This window comes from Bos mutus, chromosome 3 (assembly GCF_027580195.1).
Source record: "Bos mutus isolate GX-2022 chromosome 3, NWIPB_WYAK_1.1, whole genome shotgun sequence".
NCBI lineage: Eukaryota > Metazoa > Chordata > Mammalia > Artiodactyla > Bovidae > Bos > Bos mutus.
In genome coordinates, this window is record NC_091619.1 from 104,975,086 (window position 1) to 104,999,443 (window position 24,358).

Below are 24,358 nucleotides of genomic sequence, written 5' to 3' on the forward strand. Positions count from 1 at the left end.
TGTAAAATATTGGCAATAGTCCCTGTGCTATACAGTACATTCTTGTAGCTTATTTTATGCACAGTAGTTTATATCTTTTAAACCACCCTCCCCACCCCGCCCCACACCCAGGACATAATACCTATGTTGGGTGGTGTGCAGACCCATCCAAAGAGACTCTTCCTCTCTGCCCTCAGCATTGGTTACTGGGGACAGCATTGGGTGGTTGCCCAACCCAGAAACCTTGGAGCCCTCCTGGATGCTTCCCTTCCCTTCAACTCACACAGTCCCATAAATTGCCAAGTTCTGTCATTACAGCCCAGTGATAGACTGAATAATGGCCCCTAAAGAGTGTTATTGTTGTTGTTCAGTCACTGCTGCTACTGCTGCTAAGTCAGTTCAGTCGTGTCCGACTTTGTGTGACCCCATAGATGGCAGCCCACCAGGCTCTGCCGTCCCTGGGATTCTCCAGGCAAGAACACTGGAGTGGGTTGCCATTTCCTTCTCCAAGGCATGAAAGTGAAAAGTGAAAGTGAAGTCGTTCAGTCGTGTCTGACTCTTGTCACTGAGTCTTGTCCAACTCTTTACAGCCCCATAGACTGCAGCACACCAGGCTCCCCTGTCCTCCACTATCTTTAGGAGTTTGTTCAAATTCATGTCTGTTGAGTTGGTGATGTCATCTAACTATCTCCTCCTCTGCCACCTGCTTCTTCTTTTGCCTTCGACTTTCCTAGCATCAGGGTTGTTTCCAGTGAGTTGGCTCTTCGCATCAGGTGGCCACAGTATTGGAGCTTCAGCTTCAGCATCAGTCCTTTCAATGAATATTGAGGACTAATTTCCTTTAGGATTGACTGGTTTGATCTCCTTGCAGTCCAAGGGACTCTCAAGAGTCTTCTCTAGCACCACAGTTTGAAAGCATCAATCTTTTGGCACTCAGCCTTCTTTACGGTCCAACTCTCACATCTGTACATGACTACTGGAAAAACCACAGCTTTGACTAGATGAACCTTTGTCAGCAAAGTGATGTCTCTGCTTTTTAATACGCTGTCTAGGTTTGTCCTAGCTTTCCTTCCAAGGATCAAGCATCTTTTAATTTCATGGCGGCCCTCACCATCTGCAGTGACTTTGGAGCCCCCCAAAATAAAATCTGTCACTGCTTCCCCAGAGATATGTGTTTCCTAATCCTTGAAATCTGTGAATATTACCTTATGTGGCAAAAAGGAATGTTGCAGATGTGATTGACTTAGGAATCTTGTAGTGGGGAGATTATCCTGGATTCTTCAGGTGGGTTCCCCATGTCATCACAAGCATCCTCCTCAAAGGAAGCAGAGGGAGATTGGACTACAGAAGAGAAAGGAGGAGATGAGACGATCAAAACAAGAAGTTGGGAGTGATTTGAGGAAGGGGTCATGAAAACTTCCAGACCGACAAGGAAATGGATTCTTCCCTGGAGCCTGCAGAAAGAACTGGGTCTGCTAACACCTTGCCTTCAGCCCAGTGAAACTGACTTCAGACTTCAGACCTCTTTCCCTACAAGGGAGCACATCTGTATTGTTTTAAGCCACAAAAAAACGTGTGGTAATGTGTTACAGCAGCCTTTGCAAATTAATACAACCTCCCTTTTCTAAAAAGATGTTTTTCCAATTTGTCCTCTTTTTTCCCCATCCTTGCTACTCCTTGCCATCTCTTGTTTGCATCTCTTCCTAAATCTTTCTGCATCTGTAGTGATTTTTATAACATATATGAACAGCAGCCCATCACTCTGAGAACTGAGCCCAGGTCCCTAACGTGACAGTCCATGTATGTCCGTGACCAGCCTCCTGCCTGTGGCTCCGGCCTCGTCTCCTGCCTCTTCTTGTCTCACTCACTGTACTTTCAGTGCAGCCTTCCTTAACCTGGGGTCTACATACTGGCTTCCTTCCTTCCCACCAGACATTTGTGGTTAGGCTTTAGAAAGTCTGTAAGCCCCTGAAATTCAGGCCAAAACTTGTCATGTACAAGTTGTGCGCTGTCAGTAGGAATGTAAATTGGTACAGCCACCATGGAGACATTATGGAGATTTCTCAGAAAAGTAAAACTAGAACTACCGTTATGACCCAGCAATTGCACTCCTGAGTATGTACCGGAAACAAACAAACAGAAGAATGAATCAAAAAGCTGTCCATCGACAGATGAATGAATGGAGACGAGATGTGAGATATACATACCAAATGGAATACAATTCAGCCACAAAGAAGAACAAAATTTTGCCATTTGCACAGCATGGATGGACTTGGAGGGCATTATGCCAAGTGAAGGAAGTCAGGCAGAGCAAGACAAATACTGAACGATATCACTTATATGTGGAAATTTAAAGAAATGCAACAGACTAGCGATTATAACAAAAAAGAAGCTGACTCACAGCTACAGAGAACAAACTAGTGGTTACCAGTGGGGTGGAGGGAGATACAGGGATGGGGAGCAGGAGCAACGAACTACTGGGTGTAAGATAAGCTCAAGGATGTATGGTACAATATGGGGAGTATGGACAGTATTTTGTATTAACCTGTAAATGGAAACTAACCTTTAAAAACTGTATAAAAATTAAAAAAAACTTGTTCTGCACGTGTGCCCATGTGTGTTCCTGGAGACAAGATCCACAGGGATCTCTGAGCAGCCCCTGTGTGTCTGAGAAGATTGCAGGCCAGTGACAGCTTCTGGTTCCCTGTACCTTTCCTGCTGCTGCAGCCTAGCACACCTCACTCCTGTGTTCCATTCGCCTGCAATGCCTTTCCCCTCAAATCCCCTCATTCCATTCTTGTCTCTACTCTGGACAATCCCCCCCACAGAGAACCCTGGGGGACCCAGTACAAAAGGGAGACCCTCCCTCCTCCACCTTCCCTCTTAGGAACACAGATGAGAACCCTCCTCCCATCTTTCTAGAATCTGTGAACCCCAAGGGAGGGACTTGGGGGCTCGAGTTCAAGATATTTTCCCAAAGGACAACATTTTCCTCCCTAAATAGAAATTCTGGTGTCAGCCGTTAGATAATAATTTCCCTACCTCATTACCTAAACCACGAACCTGGAAGAAATAAATGTTATAATGCTGGTATTAGAGCTATGCTTTGGAGGCAAAGAGAATTGGGTGATTAATTCCAACCTGGAGGATTATGGCAACTCCACAGAAGAAATATCACTGGAGCCATTTCTCACTGAATTACAAGGAGGACTTGATAAGAGGAAAAGAAAGAAGGGAATGGGAGAAAGAAAGGTGTGGAGGCAGGAGGGGGCTTGGTGTGGGGATGGGGAGTGATCTTGTGCCCTTTGAACCTTTGAGTGTCTGGGCTGTGCTGTGGCCAAAGAGGTTAACTTGAAGAGGTTAATTCATCAGGGGAGGCCCCACCTGGGGTGCTGGGGAGAATGGAGTTTTGCATGGGCAGTGGAGAGCCATCAAGAGTTTTTGAACAGGAGAATGATATAATCAGCTGTGTCTTATTAGCATTTGACGTCTCAGCCCCAGAGTACCTGGCATGTCACAGGGCACAAAAGATGCTTTTGCATGAAGGAGTGAATGCAAGGTTGCCTCTGGGAGAATGAACTGAGTGTGGAAGAGGCTGAAAAGGAGGGGACCCGTCAACTGCTTTTCTAGTAGTTTAGAGTGAGATGATGCGGTTGATCTAGTCTGGGGTGCTGGGGTGGAGGGCAAGGGGCACTGAGAGAGTTATTGCCAGGAGGGATTAACTGAGGAGGGAGGGGCAGGATAAGAAAGGGGATGTTTGGGGAAGACAGGTTTGTGACCTACGATAGGGTGAATGGTGGCATCCAGTGGGGCCCGCAGGAAGAGAAGAGGTTTGGGGATGGAGGGATGGAGAAGAAAGTGAGGCATTTAGGAGGCTGGTATTGTGAGCTCTCTCAGGTGCTAGATTCACAGAGTAGGGGTGGGATGGGAAGTGGGGAGGTGACATCTTAAGTTTCACCAGTGATCTGGGTTACGCACCCTCCTCCCGGCCTGGCTTTCTCCCCAGAGATAAGTCTGCACAGAAGTCTAAGGGCGGGAATCTCATTTGTTCTATCTTAGAACAAACCAGCCCTGAAACCAGTTCAAAGCAGCCATTTTTCATCCCTGTCCTCAGCCACCAGCTCCTCCCGGGAGCCCTCACCCTATTATCTCTCAGCTTGGCATGGCCATCAGTTTGGGCTGGGACAAGGCACTGTATCTCCTTAAGATTTCCCTGATATGCTATCAGCAATGGGCTTTCACTTCGAGTTACAGTGTTTCTAAATGTCCATGAGAGGAACAACTCAGCCTGATAGAATGTTAATTATTTGGAGATCCTGAAGCTATTTCTGAATTACAGTTAAACTATGGGTACCCCCTAATCCCTTGCCCCCAAAATGCCCTAAGAGCCCTAGAGCAGGAGGTGCATAGTGAATAGTCATGGCCATTTTGGGACATAGCTCATGTGTCCCGGGGGGTGCCCAAGGCAGGGACTGGGGCTCACATAATTTCCTGGGGGTGTGGTGGGTGTGAACTAGTGATTTGATTCTATGTCCATCCATTCATTTATTCACTTACCCTCTCATTTCATAGATAGTCGTAACAGGCCCATGCTAGTTGCTAGGAATATAAATGTCATCAAAATAGATTTGTGTTATTTTGTTGCTCAGGTGGGGGAATAAACAGGCACTTACGAAGCTGAGGGCTGAAAGTGCAAGCGTGGACTTGGTTTAAGAAAAAGAGGTAGCTAGGTTAAAAAAAGAGGTAAAGCAGGTTCCAGAGAGGAGATACAGCTGAAACAAAGGTCTTGAGATAAGAGAGGAGAAAGTGGGATGAGTTCAGGAAGTCAAGTATTTCAATATGACCAGAGCATAGTGTGCACTCATATGTGTGTGTGTGCGTGTGTGCATGGCCCTGTGTACTTGCATGTAAATATGAACACAGATGTGCATATACACTGCAGCACACGTGCATACTCACAACATGCATTGGACACATGGGCTTATGTATGTGGGTGCTTGTGTGGCTGTGCACACATGTGTACACACACACACATATGTGTGTGTGTGTGTACGCGGGTATACATATCTTGGGTAGGGGAGCATGAGAGAGATAAGACTGGAAAATGTGGGCAAAAGAGAATTACAGGCTCTCTTCTTCAGTGAGTTCAGGGCTTAAGAAACAAAACAGGGAAGGGAACTGCTTCGTAGGCAACATCTACTGCCTCTCTGGACCTCCCGTCATCAAACAAACCTCCCCAAGGAAAGGAGGCACTGCAGAGCCTGGCCACACTCGCGGCATGAGTTTAAGGAGGGCAGAGAGGATACTCGATTCTTAACCACTCCATACATTACCCCACCGCACATCCCTGTTATTACTGCAAGAGGAAAGACTTGCCATATTTCAGGCTCCTGATTTCTACCCTTGCTCTTCTTCAGTTTCACAAAGATGCACCGAGGTGTGTTTCTGCCTGGGCTAGTTCTCCCAACAGTAGACAGAGATGTTGCTAAGTGGAAATTTTCCAGACCAGTGGCTGACAACCGAGTCACGCACTTGGGCAAAGCAGCAAATGGAGCCCAAGGTCCCGCTCTGCTCCACGTGTAGCTCCTGTGCGTGCTGGCTAATTACTGGTGAGGGACATTTCTTCCAGAAGACTGGCATCCTGACAGGGCACAAGTGTTGGGGTGTTACACTGCTCAGCCTCCCCAGCCCAGCCCAGCAGGTTGACAGTGGCTAATCTCAGGCCACCTGTGAAGCTTGGGCGGTGGTCCCCACCTTGGTCCTGAGAGAGCCTGGGTCCGTTCCCCCTGCCCTTCAAGAGCTGCAGGCTCTGGCCTTTAATGTGCGTTTCCTGGACCATCTCTGGGGAGCCCACTTTATGTCAGGCCCCATGGGAGGCCATTGCTGCTTCACTCTGTGTCGCTATCCTTGAAGAGACGGGAGAAGAGACACATAAGCAAATTAAATACAGTGTAGAGTAAGAAATGCCATAGAGGAGGACTGAGAATATACCTATAGGTGAAAATGTTCAATGCGAAGCTTAACACATAGAAGGTGTTTAACAATGTTTAATTCAAATATTCAGGATGCAATGGATAAAAGCATGGGCTTTGGAGTCAGATTCTGGCTCCAGCAGTGCTGGGAGGCCCAGTGGCAATAACAATCATAATAACATTTAATATTTATTGAACACTTATTTGCAATAGGTTTGGGGGTGGGGAACATAACAGTAACAATAGGCAATATTCACTGAGGGCTTAGTAAGTGCTGGACACTGGGTTTAAGCTGTTTACATGCACTGTTTTATGTGACCCTTAGACAATCCCATGAGGTATATGTGCTGGGCATAATAGTGGCCTCCAAAGATGTCCGCATTCTCATCCCTGTGACCATCTTACCTTATAAGGAAGAAGTGACATATATCTTCAAGATATACTTCAAGATCTTGAGATGGGGAGGCAATCCTGGATTATCCAGGTGGGCCCTGTGTAATCACAATTGTCCTTTTAAGTGAAAGAAGAGACCAGAGGGGCTTTTCACTGGCAAAAAGGTGGATATGCTGTAGACTTATATAAGATTTGAAGATTGTGTTAGGAAGGAAGATGCAGTGCTCCATTAGCAATGTCTGTCAAGGATGTGGGAAGGGAGGATGGTGTATATGAGTTAGCCATTTACCATCCTAAAAGAGACCTAAGTAAGGAAACTGATTTGCGCATGCCTTTGCCCATCCTTCCAACAGTAGCATATTACTCATCATGGCCAAGTCCCAGCTCCCAGCTGGATACTGGTTTAAAGCTGGGTATCTCTGCACCACTGGTTTCCTCTAAGTCTTGGATTCCAGTGCCCACCGAGCTGACCCAGGTATTTTGTAGTTTTCTCTTGGAGCTTCCTCAAGGTAGGCTGGTCTGTGTGAGGTAGTGAGCTGCTTCCCATAAGCTCTGAAATCATGGAGAGAGTGCTGGACTTGATCAACAAATCTGGGTTCAAATCTTGGCTCCACCATTCACTACTTGGAGTTGGAGAAAGGAGGAGAGAGAGTGTTCTTGGTTGAGGGATGGGTATAAGCAAAGGCAGAAGCATGGCGCATGGTGGAGGTCTCATGGCAGATAGGAACCCCCGGGAGACACTGAAGGATGTCAACACGGTCCTCTCTCTCTCAGTGTTGGCTTAGGCTCTAAGACAATTGAGAACTTGTCCTTCTGAACAAGTTGTTGGAGTGCTATGCCATTTCCCTCCCTGGTCCCACCCACAGAATGGATCTTTATTCTAAGCTTAAAAAGAGGGCCTATATTACCCCTGGAGTTTGAGGCATACAGTGGATTGGTGTCCAGCATGGTCTTGAGTATGGTCTGCAGCTGAGAGGCTGGCAGAAGTGGCTGTGGTCATGCTCAACTTCCATAGGCCAGAGTGTTAGGAACAGGAGCCCATATCTCATGGACCACGGTCATTTAAAAACAATTACCACCTGTGATGGTGGTCAATTTTATATGTCAGCTTGGCTAGACCATGGTGCCCAGATACTTGGTCAAATATTATTCTGAATATTTCTGAGTTTTTGGATGAGATTAGCATTGAAATCAGTGGATGTTGAACAAAGCACATTGCTCACTGTAATGTGGGTAGGCCTCACCCAACCAGTTGCAGGCCTAGCTAGTACAAAAGACTAGCTCCCCAAAATGTTGCAGCAGATGGCCTTTGGACTTGAACTGCAACACTGGCTCTTTCTGGATCTCCAATGTGTCAGCCCACCCTGCAGACTTTGAACTTGCCAGTTTCCATATTCATGTGATCCACTTCCTTAAAATAAATCTTTATATATGAGATATACCTATATATATATATATCATATAGGTTGTGCTCCTCTGCAGACCCCTGACTAGTATCCCACCCATAAGGCTACCTCTCCTGGGTGAGGCAATCTCAACAGAAGAAGGTTGGAGGATTACTCGTGGATGCAGACTTGGGGGGAAGCAGTCATATGGGGCATCCTGTGACTACCCACGGGGTGACCGGTGGGATGACAGACATTGTCTGCATTCAAGAGGGACTGCTGTTTTATATTCCCAGTGAGAGTATTTTCAAGCAACCCATGAAAGCCGCTTATTCTGAATGTTTTGTGAGAGAAAGAATACATCAGGATATTGGGGGCACCTCACAGGTCTCAAGAACAGCAAGCCCAGTGAGGAGTTTCATGACAGAGGCAGGAACCCAGGTCCATCCTCTTTCCACCTTCCTGTGGCCTCTTGTGTTGGTCTCTCCGTGGGGTGACTCTTTACTTGCTCACCATTACACATGGCCTCAAAATGTCTTCCTCATCCATGGACTACCACCCACTACCACCCACCAACCATTTGTATCTCTTAGTTCACATTTTCAAGAGAAATCTGATTGACTGATGGCTAGCCAATGGACTGCCTCTGCGAGTCAGGTGCTCCCTTCCCCCTCAACGATAAGCTGGGGCTTGGAGGTGGGGTTACCCTGGTAACACATGGTGTCTGGGCTGCTCCCTTCTAGGGCTGCAGTGGAATTTAAGTGTGTAAGAAGATCACCAGCAGTAATCAGAGGGCTAGCATGACTGCAGCCTGCAAAACATGAAGGTTATACTGAAAGATGAGGCTTTGAGGGGCATTTGGAGCTAGATCATGGGGGGATCTTGAGTGCCATATCAAGGAGTTTGAACTTCACCTCCTGTGAGCTGGACTGGTGAAGTAACATTCATCAACAGCCCCATCCCTTCAGGTCACTGCCAGGTGGCTCATTTGCCTGGCTAAGCAGTCTGACTGAAAGGTGGCAGATAGCTGGGGAATGCTCTGAAGAATGTGCCTTTTTTGATGGACTCCAGGAATGATGCTCAGGCTTTGGAATGATTCACTTCAAGGACTCTTGGCTTTTGTATGTTTCAACTCTCAATTGCAACACTCCACTAATGTGGTTTTTTGCATTGAATTAAAATTAATCTAATACTTGACAACTCCGGCTGGACGCCTGCCAAATATGGAGACTAGCGATGCTTCCTGTAAATTCTGCCACAGAGGATTCTTACGATTCAGGGAACATCTCATTTATCTCACTGCTATGCACTCCTGACCCTAATTCTCCAGAGATTCCTTCCGTAAGACCCTCTTGCATAAACGTGAGCATGTTCCACGGCAGTTACTTTTTCAAATCTGTATAACCTCTGGGGACCAGGATCATTTGAGGTGCAGGGAGAGGGTCATTTAGATGAGCCAACTCTGTTCAAAGTCAGTCTTGGATTTTTTCCAGTAATAATCTCTTTCGTCATTAATGGCCTGCTGGGTGAATCTTATTATATCTCCTTAAAATAATTTAGATGCTAATATCTCCCAGTGACCATTATGTGGGGAACGTGGGGCTGGAGGTGGTGGTAAGGACTGAAAGCTGTCTTCTTTCTACTCTCCTTTTCACAGCTGGAGACCCTCATTTTATGGACTTAGAAAAGCTGCCCTAGCAACTATGATTTTCATGCCTTTGCCCTCCAAATGCCTTTGATTGGTATCACAAAAGTTCTGCTTTCTGAATGAGGAGCCAGGATACTGGGTGAGCAACCCCAGGGGATTCTGGGTGAATTTTCCAAAAGAATTCTGGGTAAACAATGGACGGGAAATTGTATTTTTGATCAGATGTGAGCTTAAGGGTTGGCTAAGGAGGCATAAAAGAAGTGGAGGAATCTGGCAGTCAGGAGATTTGACTTCTGTTCTAGGTGTGTTGGCTTTCCCCGGTGGCTCAGCAGTAAAGAATCTGCCTGCAGTGCAGCAGAAACAAGAGAGGTGGGTTTGATCCCTGTGTCAGGAAGATCCCCTAGAGTAGGGCATGACAACCCACTCCAGTATTCTTGCCAGGAAAATCCCATGGATGGATGAAGGAGCCTGGTAGGCTACAGTCCATGGGGTCCCGAAGAGTCGGACACGACTGAGAGACTTCACTTTCACTTTCCATGTCAGGTCCTGTGCTGGTTCTGAGAAAACAGAGATAGGTCATCATTCTTCTTCAAGGAGATCACAGCTTGTGTATGACTTTCTCCTTCCTGAGCCTCAGTTTCTTATCTATAGAGGGAGCAGGTGGGAGTGGAAGTTCTCAGAGGGCTCTTCCAAGGTCAGTGCTCTGCGATGGTAAGAGCCTTGATATCGAGCAACTTTTGTTTGATCTCATTCACTAAACTCTACCCACACACTGCCTCGTGGGCCTGGGATGCCAGCTTGCCATCAGCATCCTGCCCTTGAGTTTCTCAGGGTCAGGTAGAGCAGAAACACATGTGAGCTGGTGGCAAACAGGCCAATATGTTTGTCCAGAGCCTTGTGGAAAAGTGGAGGAGGGAACAGATAGCTTTGTTCATGGATGCTGATTGTGAAGCTGGAGGTTTCCCAAATTTCATGGGTTCCATCCTCCTAGATCCCCCAGAAAATCCCAGCCTGATTCCAGCCAACTGTTACAGTCCTTTAACTGGACAAACAAAGGGTTGGACAGCTTTTTCTAACTCTTGGAACTCCGTTTCTGATTCACCTATGAGGAACTGTGTAGAAATATAGGCTGAGTCTGCACTGAGGTTCTTGATTTTGAGGACCAGGGAACATGCCACCACTTAAAAGCAAAGTGTTTTTTAATACTGTTGACATTTTAAGAGAAATATTTCTTGTTGGATGCTGGAGATTACGCCAATGTTGTTTCTAAGAACAGGAGAGAGTGTGAGATAAGAATATCAAGCTTGATTATGTGGCATATGGGCCTCTCAAGGCAGAGGGAAGGGTCAAAATGACATCCCAAATATTGTCCTAAGGATGCTGTGTCCGTAGTTCTGTCTCAGGCTACCCATGGGAACTCTAACTCGAGCTGATTTATCCCCATAGGTCCTGGGAGTTCCTGGCTATCTTGGTTTGGGTGCCCCCAGAAACAAGGTGTATTGGTGAGGATTCAATCAGAGAAGAGCAGCTGCCACCAGGAAGAAACAAGATGACCATGTTCATCTCTTAGTAGGGTTTTCCTGAATCCAGACTAACACTTTCTGATTTTTCTTCCTGTAGGGTATATATCTACACTTAAGAGATTTGTTACAAAGACTGAATTTTACACACTGTGGGATTCTCTGTAAGTTCCGGTCATATTGCCTGATATTGGAGGTTGATGTCTCAAGGGCAGGCAGCTGGGAAGGGAAAGATGGATGAAAAGGGAGGGAGCTCAATGACAAGCTGGAGCCTGCCCCCCTGAGCTGGAACCCTGCAAGGATGCCATGAAATCGGGGTACTAAACACATCCGCCTGACCTGACCATCAGAGACATGAAGCAAGATCCAGGGAGCTGATCCCGGGAAACATCAGTGAGGGGTGAAGGTGAGGAAGAGGAACTGGGAAGGAAGAATCCAGCCCAAGTGATCCCCCAGAGCGTGATCCCCCGGGAACTCTGGGAGGTAGCCTGAACACGGCTTTTGGAATTACCTCTGGGCCGAGGAAGCTGAGGAATTGTCTCTGATGCTGGTTGAGAATTGCTTCCATCCAGGGAGAAGGCATTTGGGCAGGAAGTTTCAGGTGTTCACCTTTGCAGGCTTTGGAGGGCGGCAGGGACGTGGAGGGCAGGGCTGAAAGGATTCCCTCTACACGGGGGCATCACTTATATGATCTCAGCTACCAAGTCCACCATCTTCTTGAGCTCTTGCTTTGGCTACAGTGGTGGCAACTCCTTCGGTCTCCTGTGGTCACCTGAAGTGGACAGAGTGACTTCCACATCCACTATAGTTGCTTTACAATGTGGTCCTGAAAGTGGGGCTGACCTGGGTTCACTCTCAGGCCTCTTCAGAGATTCGAGGGTAAGAGTTGATTATGTCTTAATTAGTCTTGTCTGGCTGTCTCCTGGATTTAGCTGAACATGGCCCAGGAGACATCTGCCAGTTGACTGCTATTTTCTGAACCAGACCTCTTTTCTGACCAAGACCCGTTTGTGAGGACTAAGGCTGTGCTCTGTGCGGCAGACCTGGGCTCCACTCCATTCAGGCCAGGCAGGACCATAACTCAGCAGAGACTCGGGGCCTCAGAGCTCCCAGGATCTCTACCTCTCAGAGCTAGAAGGGGCCAGCCTAGTCAACTCACCTATTACCCTCACTCTACAGACAGAGAAGTTGAGGCCCAGAAAGGAGATGGATTTTTCTGGGGCCACATAACCATTTCACGGGATCCCAGCTTGTCTGAATCCACCACCAGCTGATTTCCTGTAACGCTGTGCTCTGTACCAAAGTGTCTGTGTGGCTGCTCCTTCAACAGGGATCTCGTCATAAGCAGTTGGGAAATCTCTTTTGCAAGTGACTTTGAACTTGTTTCAAATCCTGGGATTGACCTGACATGCCCTCCAAGAGAGAAGAGCATGGACTTCAGACTTGGACAACCTGGGCTTGAATTCTAGCTTACCTGTTATGTGACTCTGGGAAAATTACTTAACCTCAGTGTCCCACTTCTTCACCTGAAAAAAGAGGACAATAAAAAATATTTTTCAGGATTGTTGTCCAGATGAAATGTGTTCATGTACATAGAACACTCAGCACAGTCTCTCGGACATAGTAACAATCCACTAAGTGGTGATGATGACGATTATTGTTGTCGTTGTTATTGTTAATGTCAAGGCCATTTGCCTCCAGTGTAGGGGCAGCTGATCATGCTGCCTGTATAAGTCTGTCTAATTCAGAGGTTTGATTTTAGGAAGCTCATTGTGACTGTACATCTAAGCCCCACTTCCAGCCCTGCCAGTATCAGTAATAAAATCGATTCTTTGATCTCTAGCTATCTTACTCTTTTGTATTCTATTTAGTTAGTTCAGATCCTGGATGGGGAAACCAGAAGTATTTATTGGGCCTGCTCAAACCCCAATAATGTTCAGTATGAACATGATGAAAAATTCAAAGAGGAAAAAAATTACCCACAGTTGTGTCATCTGGAGGTAAACTTCTTAAGCTTTTTCTATGTGGGTATATATATATTTTAACCAAAGCTGTGTTATGTTGTAGGTTTTATATGTACTTTTTCACTGAAAGATGGAATGAATTCCTTTTCAATAAAGATTTTTTTTCGATATGATTTTTAATGGCTGAATGTTTTTCAATTGTCGGAGTCTTCTACGATTTAGTGAACCAGTCTGCAGCTGGTGGTGTGCCTGGTACTCTCTGTTTGCCCTCAAATTCACTCTTCACCCTCAGGGACCTCTCTGAACTTCCATGGACCCATCAACAGGCTGCTGTGCCCTAGAGCGCTGTGGGTACCCAGCACGGAAGAACGCAGAGCAGAGCGCATGTGCAGATCCCGAGGGCGGACTGGGCTACGCCAGGCACGTGCGTGCTAAGTGGCTTCAGTCCAGGCAGACTCTCTTCTAAACTTGCCTGTTAGGGTGGGAAGGGGAAGATCCCAACCCAGGGATCGAGCCCAGTTCTCGCACATTGCAGGTGGATTCTTTACCAACGGAGCTATCAGGGAAAAACCCGAGAAGGGGACAGGGTGTAGCGGAAAAAAAAAAAAAAAAGGCAGTATTATTTAGTCATACTTCCTCCATCTAGAACCAAAAGGAGTGAGGAGGGGAAAAAAGGCCATGTAAAAAAACTTCCGAATACTGTCACACACCTTATCATGTTTAATCATCACAGCTAACCTGTGAGGTAGGTAACATTATTGGTTCCTACTTTACAACTAAGACTAAAGTTCAGACGATAAAGTATTTGCCCAGAGTTACACAGCTAGTGAGTCACAAGCTTGGACTAGAAGTTGTACTTGACTCCTGACCGCAAGTTTCCCTTCTCTGCATGAATCCTGAATGTTTTAAATGTTTGGAGTTTGAAGGAAAGTTGCCAGGGTGTGGTGGGCCAGGCTCTTGGCAATTCTAAGGCCAGGCTGCCCAAGAGCCCAGGGAGAGGGGACAGTAAAGGCTGTGAGCAGAAGAGCAGCTCTTGCTCAGAATCTGTGAGGGCCGCCATCTGAGGCTCCCAGAGGCCCTTGCACCCACCACCAGCCCCGACCTTACCTCTCCTGGTTCCCTTCATGCCCCTGTGCTCTGCCCGCCTCTGTGCCTCTGCAGGTGCTGTTTCGTCTTCCCAGGATGCTTTCTCTACCTAGCATCCCTTGTGGGCATTTTCTGTCCCTGAAGGAAAAATAGAAGTGCTCTCCTCTTCCACAAAGCCTATCTTGACCCCTTCCTCTGAATCACTTTGATGTGGAGGTGAACCATGAACCCCAAAGGAGCCTCCGGCAGAGCCCTTCCTCCTGGCTTCAACAGCAGCAGCTTGCCTTTAGAGGGTGTGCAGCTGTTGGTCAAATCACATCAGAAGTAAGGAGTTTTGCCTCTTGACATTGCCCCCTGCATTCCAAGAGTGGAGAGTGGGGGCTCAGGTTCTACTCAAGAGACTGCAGAAGTTCTTCTAGGGAGCCTGCGCACCAACACACACACACACACACACACACACACACGGACACAGACAGACACCAGCTGCAGTCCTGGCACTGTGTGTACACAACTTTCAGGATGTTTTTCCCTGACCCTCATAATAGTCCCTCACGTCCTTCCCCACCTCTCCATCCCTCTAGGTATCAGTGGGCTATTGCCATGTAACAAAGCACACCAGAAGCTAGTGGCTTAAAATGAAAATTTGTTAGTTTTCATGATTCTGTAGATTGATTGGTTTCAGACGAGTGACTCTACTTCCCATACTGTTACAGAGGTCACTCCTGTAGCTGCGTCCCATTGCCCAAGATGGTTGGTAGTCTAGTTTGAGCTTCTCTATGTGGTCGCTGACCTCCATAGGGAAAAATGCGAATTCTCACAATCACAGGAATTAAAACAAATCACAGGTCTACCCAGATTCAGGGGGAGGGGAAACCAGTCTCCACCTTTAGATGTGAAGGTCAGCTAAGCACAGAGGGAGGGGAGGGATTGCTGGAGGCCACATTTGGAGACTAGCTCCCCTCCCCTCCTCTGCCTTAGGCTTGGCTTCATCCTGAAGCAGTCTCCTAACTGTTCCACTGCTGCTGTCCCTTCTGCACTTCATTCCTTAACCAGAGGGATCACTCCAGGATACAAATCTCAGCACATGACTGTGTTACTCTCCTTCTGTGGTGGCTCCCACTGCTGTAGACTTAAGTTCAAGATCCTTAGCCTATTAGACTCATCTCCCAGGTACCCTGGAAGCCTCAGAGGTTGTTAATTTCTTCTTGATTAAGCTTCACCCCTGGAGTGCGAAGTCGAGTGGACCTTACGAAACATCTCAAAGAACAAAGCTAGTGGAGGTGATGGAATTCCAGCTGAGCTATTTCAAATCCTAAAAGATGATGCTGTGAAAGTGCTGCACTCAATATTTGGAAAACTCAGCAGTGGCCACAGGACTGGAAAAAGTCAGTTTTCATTCAAATCCCAAAGAAAGGCAATGCCAAAGAATGTTCAAACTACTGCACAATTGCACTCATTTCACATGCTAGCAAGGTAATGGTCAAAATTCTCCAAGCCAGACTTCAACAGTATGTGAACCAAGAACTTCCTGATGTACAAGCTGGATTTAGAAAAGGCAGAGGAGCCAGAAATCAAATTGCCAACATCCGTTGGATCATTTAAAAAGCTAGAGAATTTCAGAAAAATATCTATTTCTGTTTCATTGACTATGCTAAATCCTTTGACTGTGTGGACCACAACAAACTGGAAAATTCTTCAAGAGATGGGAATACCAGACCACCTTGCCTGCCTCCTGAGAAATCCATATGCAGGTCAAGAAACAATAGTTAGAACCGGACATGGAACAATGGACTGGTTCAAAATTGGGAAAGGAGTACATCAAGGTCTATATATTGTTACCCTACTTATTTAACTTATATGCAGAGTACATCATGCAAAATGCCGTGTTGGATGAAGCACAAGCTGGAATCAAGATTGCTGGGAGAAGTATCAATAACCTTGATATTCAGATGACACCACCCTTATGGCAGAAAGCAAAGAGGAAATAAAGAGCCTCTTGATGAAGGTGGAAGAGGAGAATGAAAAAGCTGGCTTGAAACTCAGCATTCAAAAAATGAAGATCATGGCATCCAGTCCCATCACTTCATGGCAAATAGATGGTGAAACAATGGAAACAGTGACAGACTTTATTTTCCTGGGCTCCAGAATGACTGCAGATCGTGACTGCAGCCATGAAATTAAAAGATGCTTGCTCCTTGGAAGAAAAGCTATGCCAAACCTAGTTTAGTTCATTTCAGTTCAGTTGCTCAGTCGTGTCTGACTCTGTGATCCCATGGACTGTGGCACACCAGGCTACCCTGTCCATAACCAATTCCTGGAGCTTGCTCAGACTCATGTCCATTGAGTTGGTGATGCCATCAAAACATCTCATCCTCTGTCATCCCCTTCTCCTCCTGCCTTCAGTTTTTCCCAGCATCAGAGTCTTTTCCAATGAGTTGGCTCTTCACATCAGGTGGCCAAAGTATTGGAGCTTCAGCTTCAGCATCAGTCCTTCCAATGAATATTCAGGACTGATTTCCTTTAGGATTGACTGGTTTGATCTCTTTGCTATCCAAGGACTCTCAAGAGTCTTCTCCAACACCAAAGTTTGAAAGCATCAATTTTTCGGTGCTCAGCTTTCTTTATGGTCCAACTCTTACATCCATACATGACTCCTGGAAAAACCATAGCTTTGACTATATGGATCTTTGCCAGCAAAGTAATGTTTCTGCTTTTTTAATATGCTGTGTAGGTTGGTCATAACTTTTCTTCCAAGGAGCAAGCGTCTTTTAATTTCATGTCTGCAGTCACCATCTGCAGTGATTTTGGAGCCCAAAGAAACCTAGACAACTTTGGACTCATTGGAAAAGACCCTGATGCTGGGAAAGATTGAAGGCAAGAGGAGAAGGGGATGACAGAGGACAAGATGGTTGGATGGGATCACTGACTCAATGGACATGAATTTGAGCAAGCTCCGGGAGATGGTGAAGGACAGGGAAGCCTGGCGTGCTGTAGTCCATGGGGTTGCCAAGAGTTGGACATGACTGAGTGACTGAACAACAACAGTAATTATATATTAATGGAAATATGGTAGTTATTTGAGCAAGTGTTAGGATTCTCCTATCAAACTGTACCCCTGCAGGGCAGGGACCATGCCACTCATCTTGCCTCCAGACTAGGCATCCATAAATATCTGTCTAGTGAATGAGTTTAATCCCTATAGGAAGAGATGAGGAAGGTGAGGCTAGAAAGGTCTGAGGGTTTGCTCAAGGTTATGCTGCAGAATTGGAATTTGAACTTGAATCTATTTAAACTCCAAGATCAGTTCTTTCCTCACACATATCAGTTAGGTTAACTTTCAGCTACGAGAAATAGAAGACTCAACCCAAAAATGCTTAGGCAAGGTAGATAGTTTAATGATTCATAATAAGAAACCTGGAGTTAGGGCAATTTCAGGGTTGATTATTTCTGTCCTCTACTGACCTCACCAGGGACTCAAGTTCTTGTCGTGTCTTCTCAGCTGTTTTCCTCATGGTCACAAGATGGCTGCAGCAGCTCTGGGCATCTCTCTTTAAGATCAAAGATCTTAGAAGTCCTCCAGCAGAAACCCCCTCCCCTTCATATGTTGGAGTCTAGAATTACATTCTATCCCTATTCCTAAACAGTCATTGGCTGGAGAGATAGAATGACTTCAACTGGCTTAGACAAATCAAAATATACTTGCATGAGTTTTTAAATTCCTGATACCAAGAAGAAAATAGGCCTTCTGTAAGCAGGGAGGGGGAAATGATGTCAGGTAGTCAACCCACACAGAATGCCACACCATACCCAGATCTGCTGTGCTCCCAAGGAGGGCTCAGACATTTGAGAAAGAACAGAAAATGTTGCCAAAGTTAAAGATCTTTACCAGCTTTCCTGCTTTCCTTCTGTGTCCAGGGAGGCTTGGTTTTGTCTGGCCAAGGGGACTGAGCTGCTGCTCCCCTGAACATACCTCCTGGGTACCAAGGGAGGAAGGCACTTTTCTCTCTTGGGCCTAAACATGTTTAAGAATAAAATCTTCATTTCTCTTCATTCTGCCCCGCAGTCTTGGAGGTCACAGTTGTCTCTAACCTTCCTTATCTTCTCCGGCTTACACACTTGTCAAGTGAGGATTTTGCTTCCATTCTCTGCTCAGATAACAGGTGATATGTGAGGGGTTGGTGTCTTTAAGAGCGATTAGTTTGGGTTTTATGTGAATATATTTTAAGGATTTCAAGATTAAACTTTTCCTCCTTCCACGTAATTCACTTTGGAGAGGCAGCTTCATGCCTATTTTATTTCGTGGTGAACTCCGTCTTATACACAGAAGATCCTTACAGCCTCTAGGACCATGTGCGATCTTCCCAGGAGGCAGTGTACAGTACTGGTTAAAAGCTCAGTCTCTAGATTCAGATCTGAATTCAATTCCCAATGCTCTCACTTGTTATCTGTGTGACTTTGGACAAACTGCTTCAGCTCTCTGACCCTGAGACTCCTCAAAGGGGTCCACTGATGGCCTTCACCTCATCGTGTTGTGAGGAGTGAATGAGTCACCATGAAATGCCATTCCTCCTTAGTGTTACTGAGGGTGGTTTTCTCAGTTGGGGCTTCCCTGGAGGCTCATACAGTAAAGAATCTGCCTGTAATTCAGGAGACATAGGGTTCAATCCCTGGGTGGGGAAGATCTCTTGGAGAAGGAAATGGCAACCCATTCCAGTGTTCTTGCCTGGGAAACCCCATGAACAGAGGAGCCTGGGGTCACAAAGTATCAGACACGACTGAGCGACTAACACAGTCAGGGAAGGAAGGCAGCTCTTACAGGACAAGACCTCCTCCTTCTTTCTTTCTCTCATTCTTCTACTTTCTTTCTTCATCAAATATGTATTGATCTCTATTACAAATGAGACACTGCTTGGAATTAGGAATACAGTACAGAGAAGAACAAGACAATGCCACCTCTGCACTTCTGAAGCTTATAGTCTATCGAGGAAGACATCCATAACAAATGAATTTAAAAACAAGGGCAATAAATGTTCCATGAGGAAAGGTAGGCATTATAGAAGGTAAAATGCAGAGCTCAGCTGGGACCCAGGGTGGGTGAGTGACGTTTAGGTAAAGCTATATAGGAATAATGGTATTTATTTATTTATTTGGCTATGCCAGCTGTGATGTGCAGGACCTTTGATCTTCGCTGAAGCATTTGGGATCTCTAGTTGAGGCATGCCAACTCTTAGTTGTGGCATGTGGGATTTAGTTCCCTGACTAGGGATTGAACCTGGCCCCCTGCATTGGGAGTGCAGAGCGCTAACCACTGGACCACCAGGGAAGTCCCAGGGCTAGTGATATTTAAGCTGAGCCTTGAAGGATTGCAGAAGTTAGTGGAGATTTGGGGAAAGTGTTTTAGGCCGAGGGAACAGCATGTGCAAAAGTCCAGAGGTGAGAGAGTGGAGAATGTTTAACCTAAGTGAAAGAAATCCAGTATGGCTCTAATGGAGAGGGGCAAGACTCAGTCAGGGAGAGAGAGTTCTGTGTGTCATGAAGGAGTTCAATTTTTTTCTAAAGTGATGAGGATCTTTGAAAGGGTTTTAAATAGGAATGCAATCAGGTGTGCATTCTATAAACTTCTCCTGGTTGCCTCATAGAGAATAGAGGAAGTGAGTGGTAGTGACAAGGGGAGGAAGGGAGAGAAGTTAGGCGGCAGTTACAGCGGATCGGGTGGGAGATGATGGGTGTGTGGCCTGGGATGCGGACAGCTGAGATGTCACCTGAGTTCTGGTGAGTTACGGTGAGGACACTCAACTAATGGGTGCACTGGAAATGGAGACCCCGTGACAACTTCCATTGCATTCTCTCCTTGGCCAGCAGTTTGCATCACTGGCTAAATTTTCAGGCCTGTGGAATTCCCTGCTGGTCCAGTAGTTGGGAGTTTGCCTGCCAATGCAGGAGCTGTGGGTTTGATCCTTGGTGCTGGCAGGTCCTACATGCCATGGAGCAACTAAGCCTGCGTGCCACTCCTGAGTCCTTTCTCTAGAGCCTGTGCTCCTCCACGAGAGAAGCCACCGCAATGAGAAGCCTGAGCACCGCAACAAAGGGTAGCCCCTGCTTGCCACGATTAGAGAAAACTTGTGCGCAGCAACAAAGACCCAGCGCAACCAAAAATAAATATAAATAAATAAACAGTTTCAGGCTGGAAAAGTCCTTGTAGGAGTTCAGGACCATTCCCTGGGTTAGGGTCTCCCAGGCCTTGTGGAGTGAAAAGGTTCATGGCTTCACAGAGGCCAAATTACCTCTGAGGTTGAACTAGGTTGATGTGGGGCCATGGTCATTCTGGAGTGTGCCCCTTTCTACATCTGAGTTATACTCACTGGGTTGGCAGCTCAGCCGCCTTGAGCCTTATTCCCTCATCTGAAAAAGGGCAGCAGGGAAAGGGAGTTGTGAAAGGGTAGAGAAACTTGCTAGTGTGGGACAGGAGTGGGGGATGCTGGGTTCCCCCTCCCACTGAGAATTAGGGGAAGTTAGAAAGGGAATCAGTCCTGAATGTTCATTGGAAGGACTGATGCTGAAGCTGAAACTCCAGTACTTTGGCCACCTGATGCGAAGAACTGACTCATTGGAAAAGACCCTGATGCTGGGGAAGATTGAAGGCAGGAGGAAAAGGGGACGACAGAGGATGAGATGGTTGGATGGCATCACCGACTCAATGGACATGAGTTTGAGCAAGCTCTGAACGATGGTGAAGGACAGGGAAGCCTGGTGTGCTGCAGTCCATGGGTTCACAAAGAGTTGGACACGACTGAGTGACTGAACAACAACAGCCCTTTTCTTAAGGGACTAGAGATTACAATGGGAGAAAGCAATGGCACCCCACTCCAGAACTCTTGCCTGGAGAATCCCATGGATGGAGGAGCCTGGTAGGCTGCAGTTCATGGGGTCACTAGGAGTTGGACACGACTGAGCGACTTCACTTTCACTTTTCACTTCCATGCATTGGAGAAGGAAACGGCAACCCACTCCAGTGTTCTTGCCTGGAGAATCCCAGGGATGGGGAGCCTGGTGGGCTGCCATCTCTGGGGTCGCACAGAGTCGGACACGGCTGAAGTGACTTAGCAGCAGCAGCAGCAGCAGAGATTACAATGGGGTAGAGGTGTGCTTTGAAAGGGAAGAGCAGCAATGCTGTGTGGCTCTGTCCTGCTCGCACCTCTGATCTTCCTCAAACTCGGCAGGCTGACGGCAGGTCACTCTGGAGTCGCTGTCATAAGTGGTGTCTCTCCTAGTTTGAGTGCAGCCCTGGGAGCCAGGTGTCTTTGTAGGGTGTCTTTGTCCACTGCAAAACGATGAAGAAGAGGAGGCCCTGACACCATCACATGTCTGAGTTCTGAGTGGGGATCCAACAGCCTAGCATGGCCTCAGGCACTTCCCAGCCCTCCTCCACCCCCACACTACCTCCCCTCCTTCCCCAGGTGAGACACCAGGCATTCCAGCTCCTCCGAGCCCTACTTGCCCTCCCCCTGCAGTCCTTCACTCAAGCTCTCACTGCCTGGCTTATTCTTCCTCCAGCTTCACTTCATGAGTTCCTATTTACCTTCAAGGCCCAACTCAAATGCCACCTCCTCTCAGAAGGCCTCCGTCACTCACCCAGGCAGCATGGCTCGCTCTCTGCTCCCTCACAGTCAGTGCTTTAGGCTGAGACTCTGCAACATTTGCTACGGTCTTAGGTCCATCTGTCTTCACTTCCACTGGGCTGGGAACTTTGAGTGCAGAGGTGGTGAGGGACTTGCCCGTATTCCCTGGGTGCGAGGCCTGGGCCACACTGAGTGTCAGGAGTCTTTCTGTGACCGAAACATCCACAACCTTTGGGTGCAGATGAAGCCCCTTCCTATGTAGGCCCCACTCTCCTGTGCCCCTAACTGTAACATCATGAGAACTTGGACCCTGTCTTTCCCCCGTCTCTGGGGCTTCGGCAGGTCTCAGGCTGTCACACTGCATTCCCACGGGGTCCTCTGGCCTTTTCTAACCACAGTGCTGTGGCAGCCACTATTTCTGCCCCAGCCCCACCCCCGGCAGCACAGTGTATATCTCTGACTAAGCCCTGCTTCCCCCATCTGGAGAGACCACCTTGGCCCTGGGCCCTCAGCTGCAGAGGGGCTGCTCTTCTCTGGAGACCACCATCCCTGCCTGCTCAGGACTCCACCTGTGGCCCTGCTGCGGGGGATTTTGTCCCCTTTGTCAGGTTTGGCATTTTTAAAAGGGAGTCCAAAGCAGGGGTGCCTGGGCATCGGGGTGCTACAGCTCCTGTGATTTTTTGCCTCACCACCTTGCTCTCTCCTGGGGCTGGCTGGGTGGGGGGCAGGCAGGCGAAGCAGCCACCGGAAGCACCGCTCGCTGGTCCTCAGGCCTTTGAAGTGCCAGGCCTTTTCCTGGGTGGACACTCTTCCTGGATCCATAGGCCCTCCTTGGACTTGACCTGTGCACCAGCTCCCAGACATGGCTGCCCACAGCCTTCAGGTAGCTGTGCCCCAGGTGCTGACGTCCTTTGAGTTCTTTTTCTAGAAGTCTCCTTCAGTTCAGTTCAGTTCAGTCGCTCAGTCGTGTCCGACTCTTTGCAACCCCATGAATCGCAGCACGCCAGGCCTCCCTGTCCATCACCAACTCCCGGAATTCACTCAGACTCACGTCCATTGAGTCGGTGATGCCATCCAGCCATCTCATCCTCTGTCGTCCCCTTCTACTCCTGCCCCCAATCCCTCCCAGCATCAGAGTCTTCTCCAATGAGTCAACTCTTCATGTGAGGTGACCAAAGTATTGGAGTTTCAGCTTTAGCATCATTCCTTCCAAAGAACACCCAGGGCTGATCTCCTTCAGAATGGACTGGTTGGATCTCCTTGCACTCCAAGGGACTCTCAAGAGTCTTCTCCAACACCACAGTTCAAAAGCATCCTTAGCTGCTCTGTAAGTCAACTGATGGAAAGTTGAGTGTGTGTGTGTGTAGGACTTCTTGGTCACCCACTCAGGCTCTGCTTAGGATCTGCTGGTACATCCTGTTGAGTGAATGGACACATTGGCTCTGCCCTGGCTTCTCAGGGATGCTGAGTGAACAGCTGGTGTGAGTGTGACCACCCCTCCCACTCCGCGGTCCTCAGCTGAGCAGGGTCTTGGCTCTGCAAGCAGAGGCAATTGCCTCATTGGCAGTGATTGGGGGAAACGCTGCAGACTCTTCTGGGGAGTTTGGTCTAACTCTGCTCATTGATCAAAAATCACTTTTCCTAATTTAGTCAGATGACTTCCTTAAGAACATTCATGATTCTACCAATGAATATATTTGCATAATCTATTCCTCGGTGACAACCTTGCCTCCCCACACCTGCCCCACCCACACCCATCCCTTTCTGCCTCCAGGAAGCCAACAGCTTCCGGGCTAGTTTGATCAAGAGGAGTGAAAGCAAAACCATCTGCTTTCCTTTGCCAGCTGATTCCAGCATCGCTGTTGTAAAAGACCTGTCTTCCAGGTGGGCCCGAGATTGTAGGGGGTGATCCTTTTTGCTGAGATGAAAGGGCTCAGCCTGCTACAGAATGCCTCCGCGCCAGCATCAAGCTTCCAGTGACTCACATCAAAGGCCTCCCTGCCACTGCTGGCCCCTTCCAGCTGGGGGAAAATAGGCTTATTAGAAGCAGGAAGGGTACACTGTTTACAGGAGGTGGTGCTGATTTCCTAGCGTTCAGCTGCCATTTCCCTCTCACCTGGAGCTCTCAGGACTCTGGAGGGCCCTCCACTTGCCCGAATGGCTCCTTTGAACGTGTGCATGCAGCCTCCTGAAAAAGAGCAGGGTGGCTGTCCTTTCCCTCTCCACTCTCCTTCCTCCTCTAATTAGGTTGTTACCATTCAAGCAATATCTGCGGCTTGGATAGAGACTAGCCGGGGCACTGTCGGCAGAGGCCTCTGCATAATTGTGTTGATTAAGAGGTACAAGCCTGGAAATGTTGTCTTCCTTCAAGATCAAGTCCCTGTGTCTGTGGGAACCTTGATTTTCTGGGCCAATTTGTTTGTGTTGGCCTAATTGCTCAGGAAGGGCATTTTCTGCAGAAGTTACAGCCTAGATGATCTGTAGCCCGTGCCCGGGGCTCCCAAACAGGCGAGAGTGGGAGGAGGTCACAGATCTGGGCATCTGTCCTGTGGTGGTGGCCGGGGACAACGTTGGTGCCTCGCTGGGGGTGGACTGGAGAGGCAAACTGGGTGGATAGTCCTCAGGGCAAGACAAACAAAATGACCCCTAGGTCCCTGAGTTCTGGCCTCCCTGCTAAAAGCCATGACTCTGTGGGGCCCTGGAGAGAATTCAAAGAAAGTAAGAACTCTGGGTCAAATAATATTAGGAGTTTTTAAAAATTTCATGTGGTTTATAGCAGTTGGTACTCATCC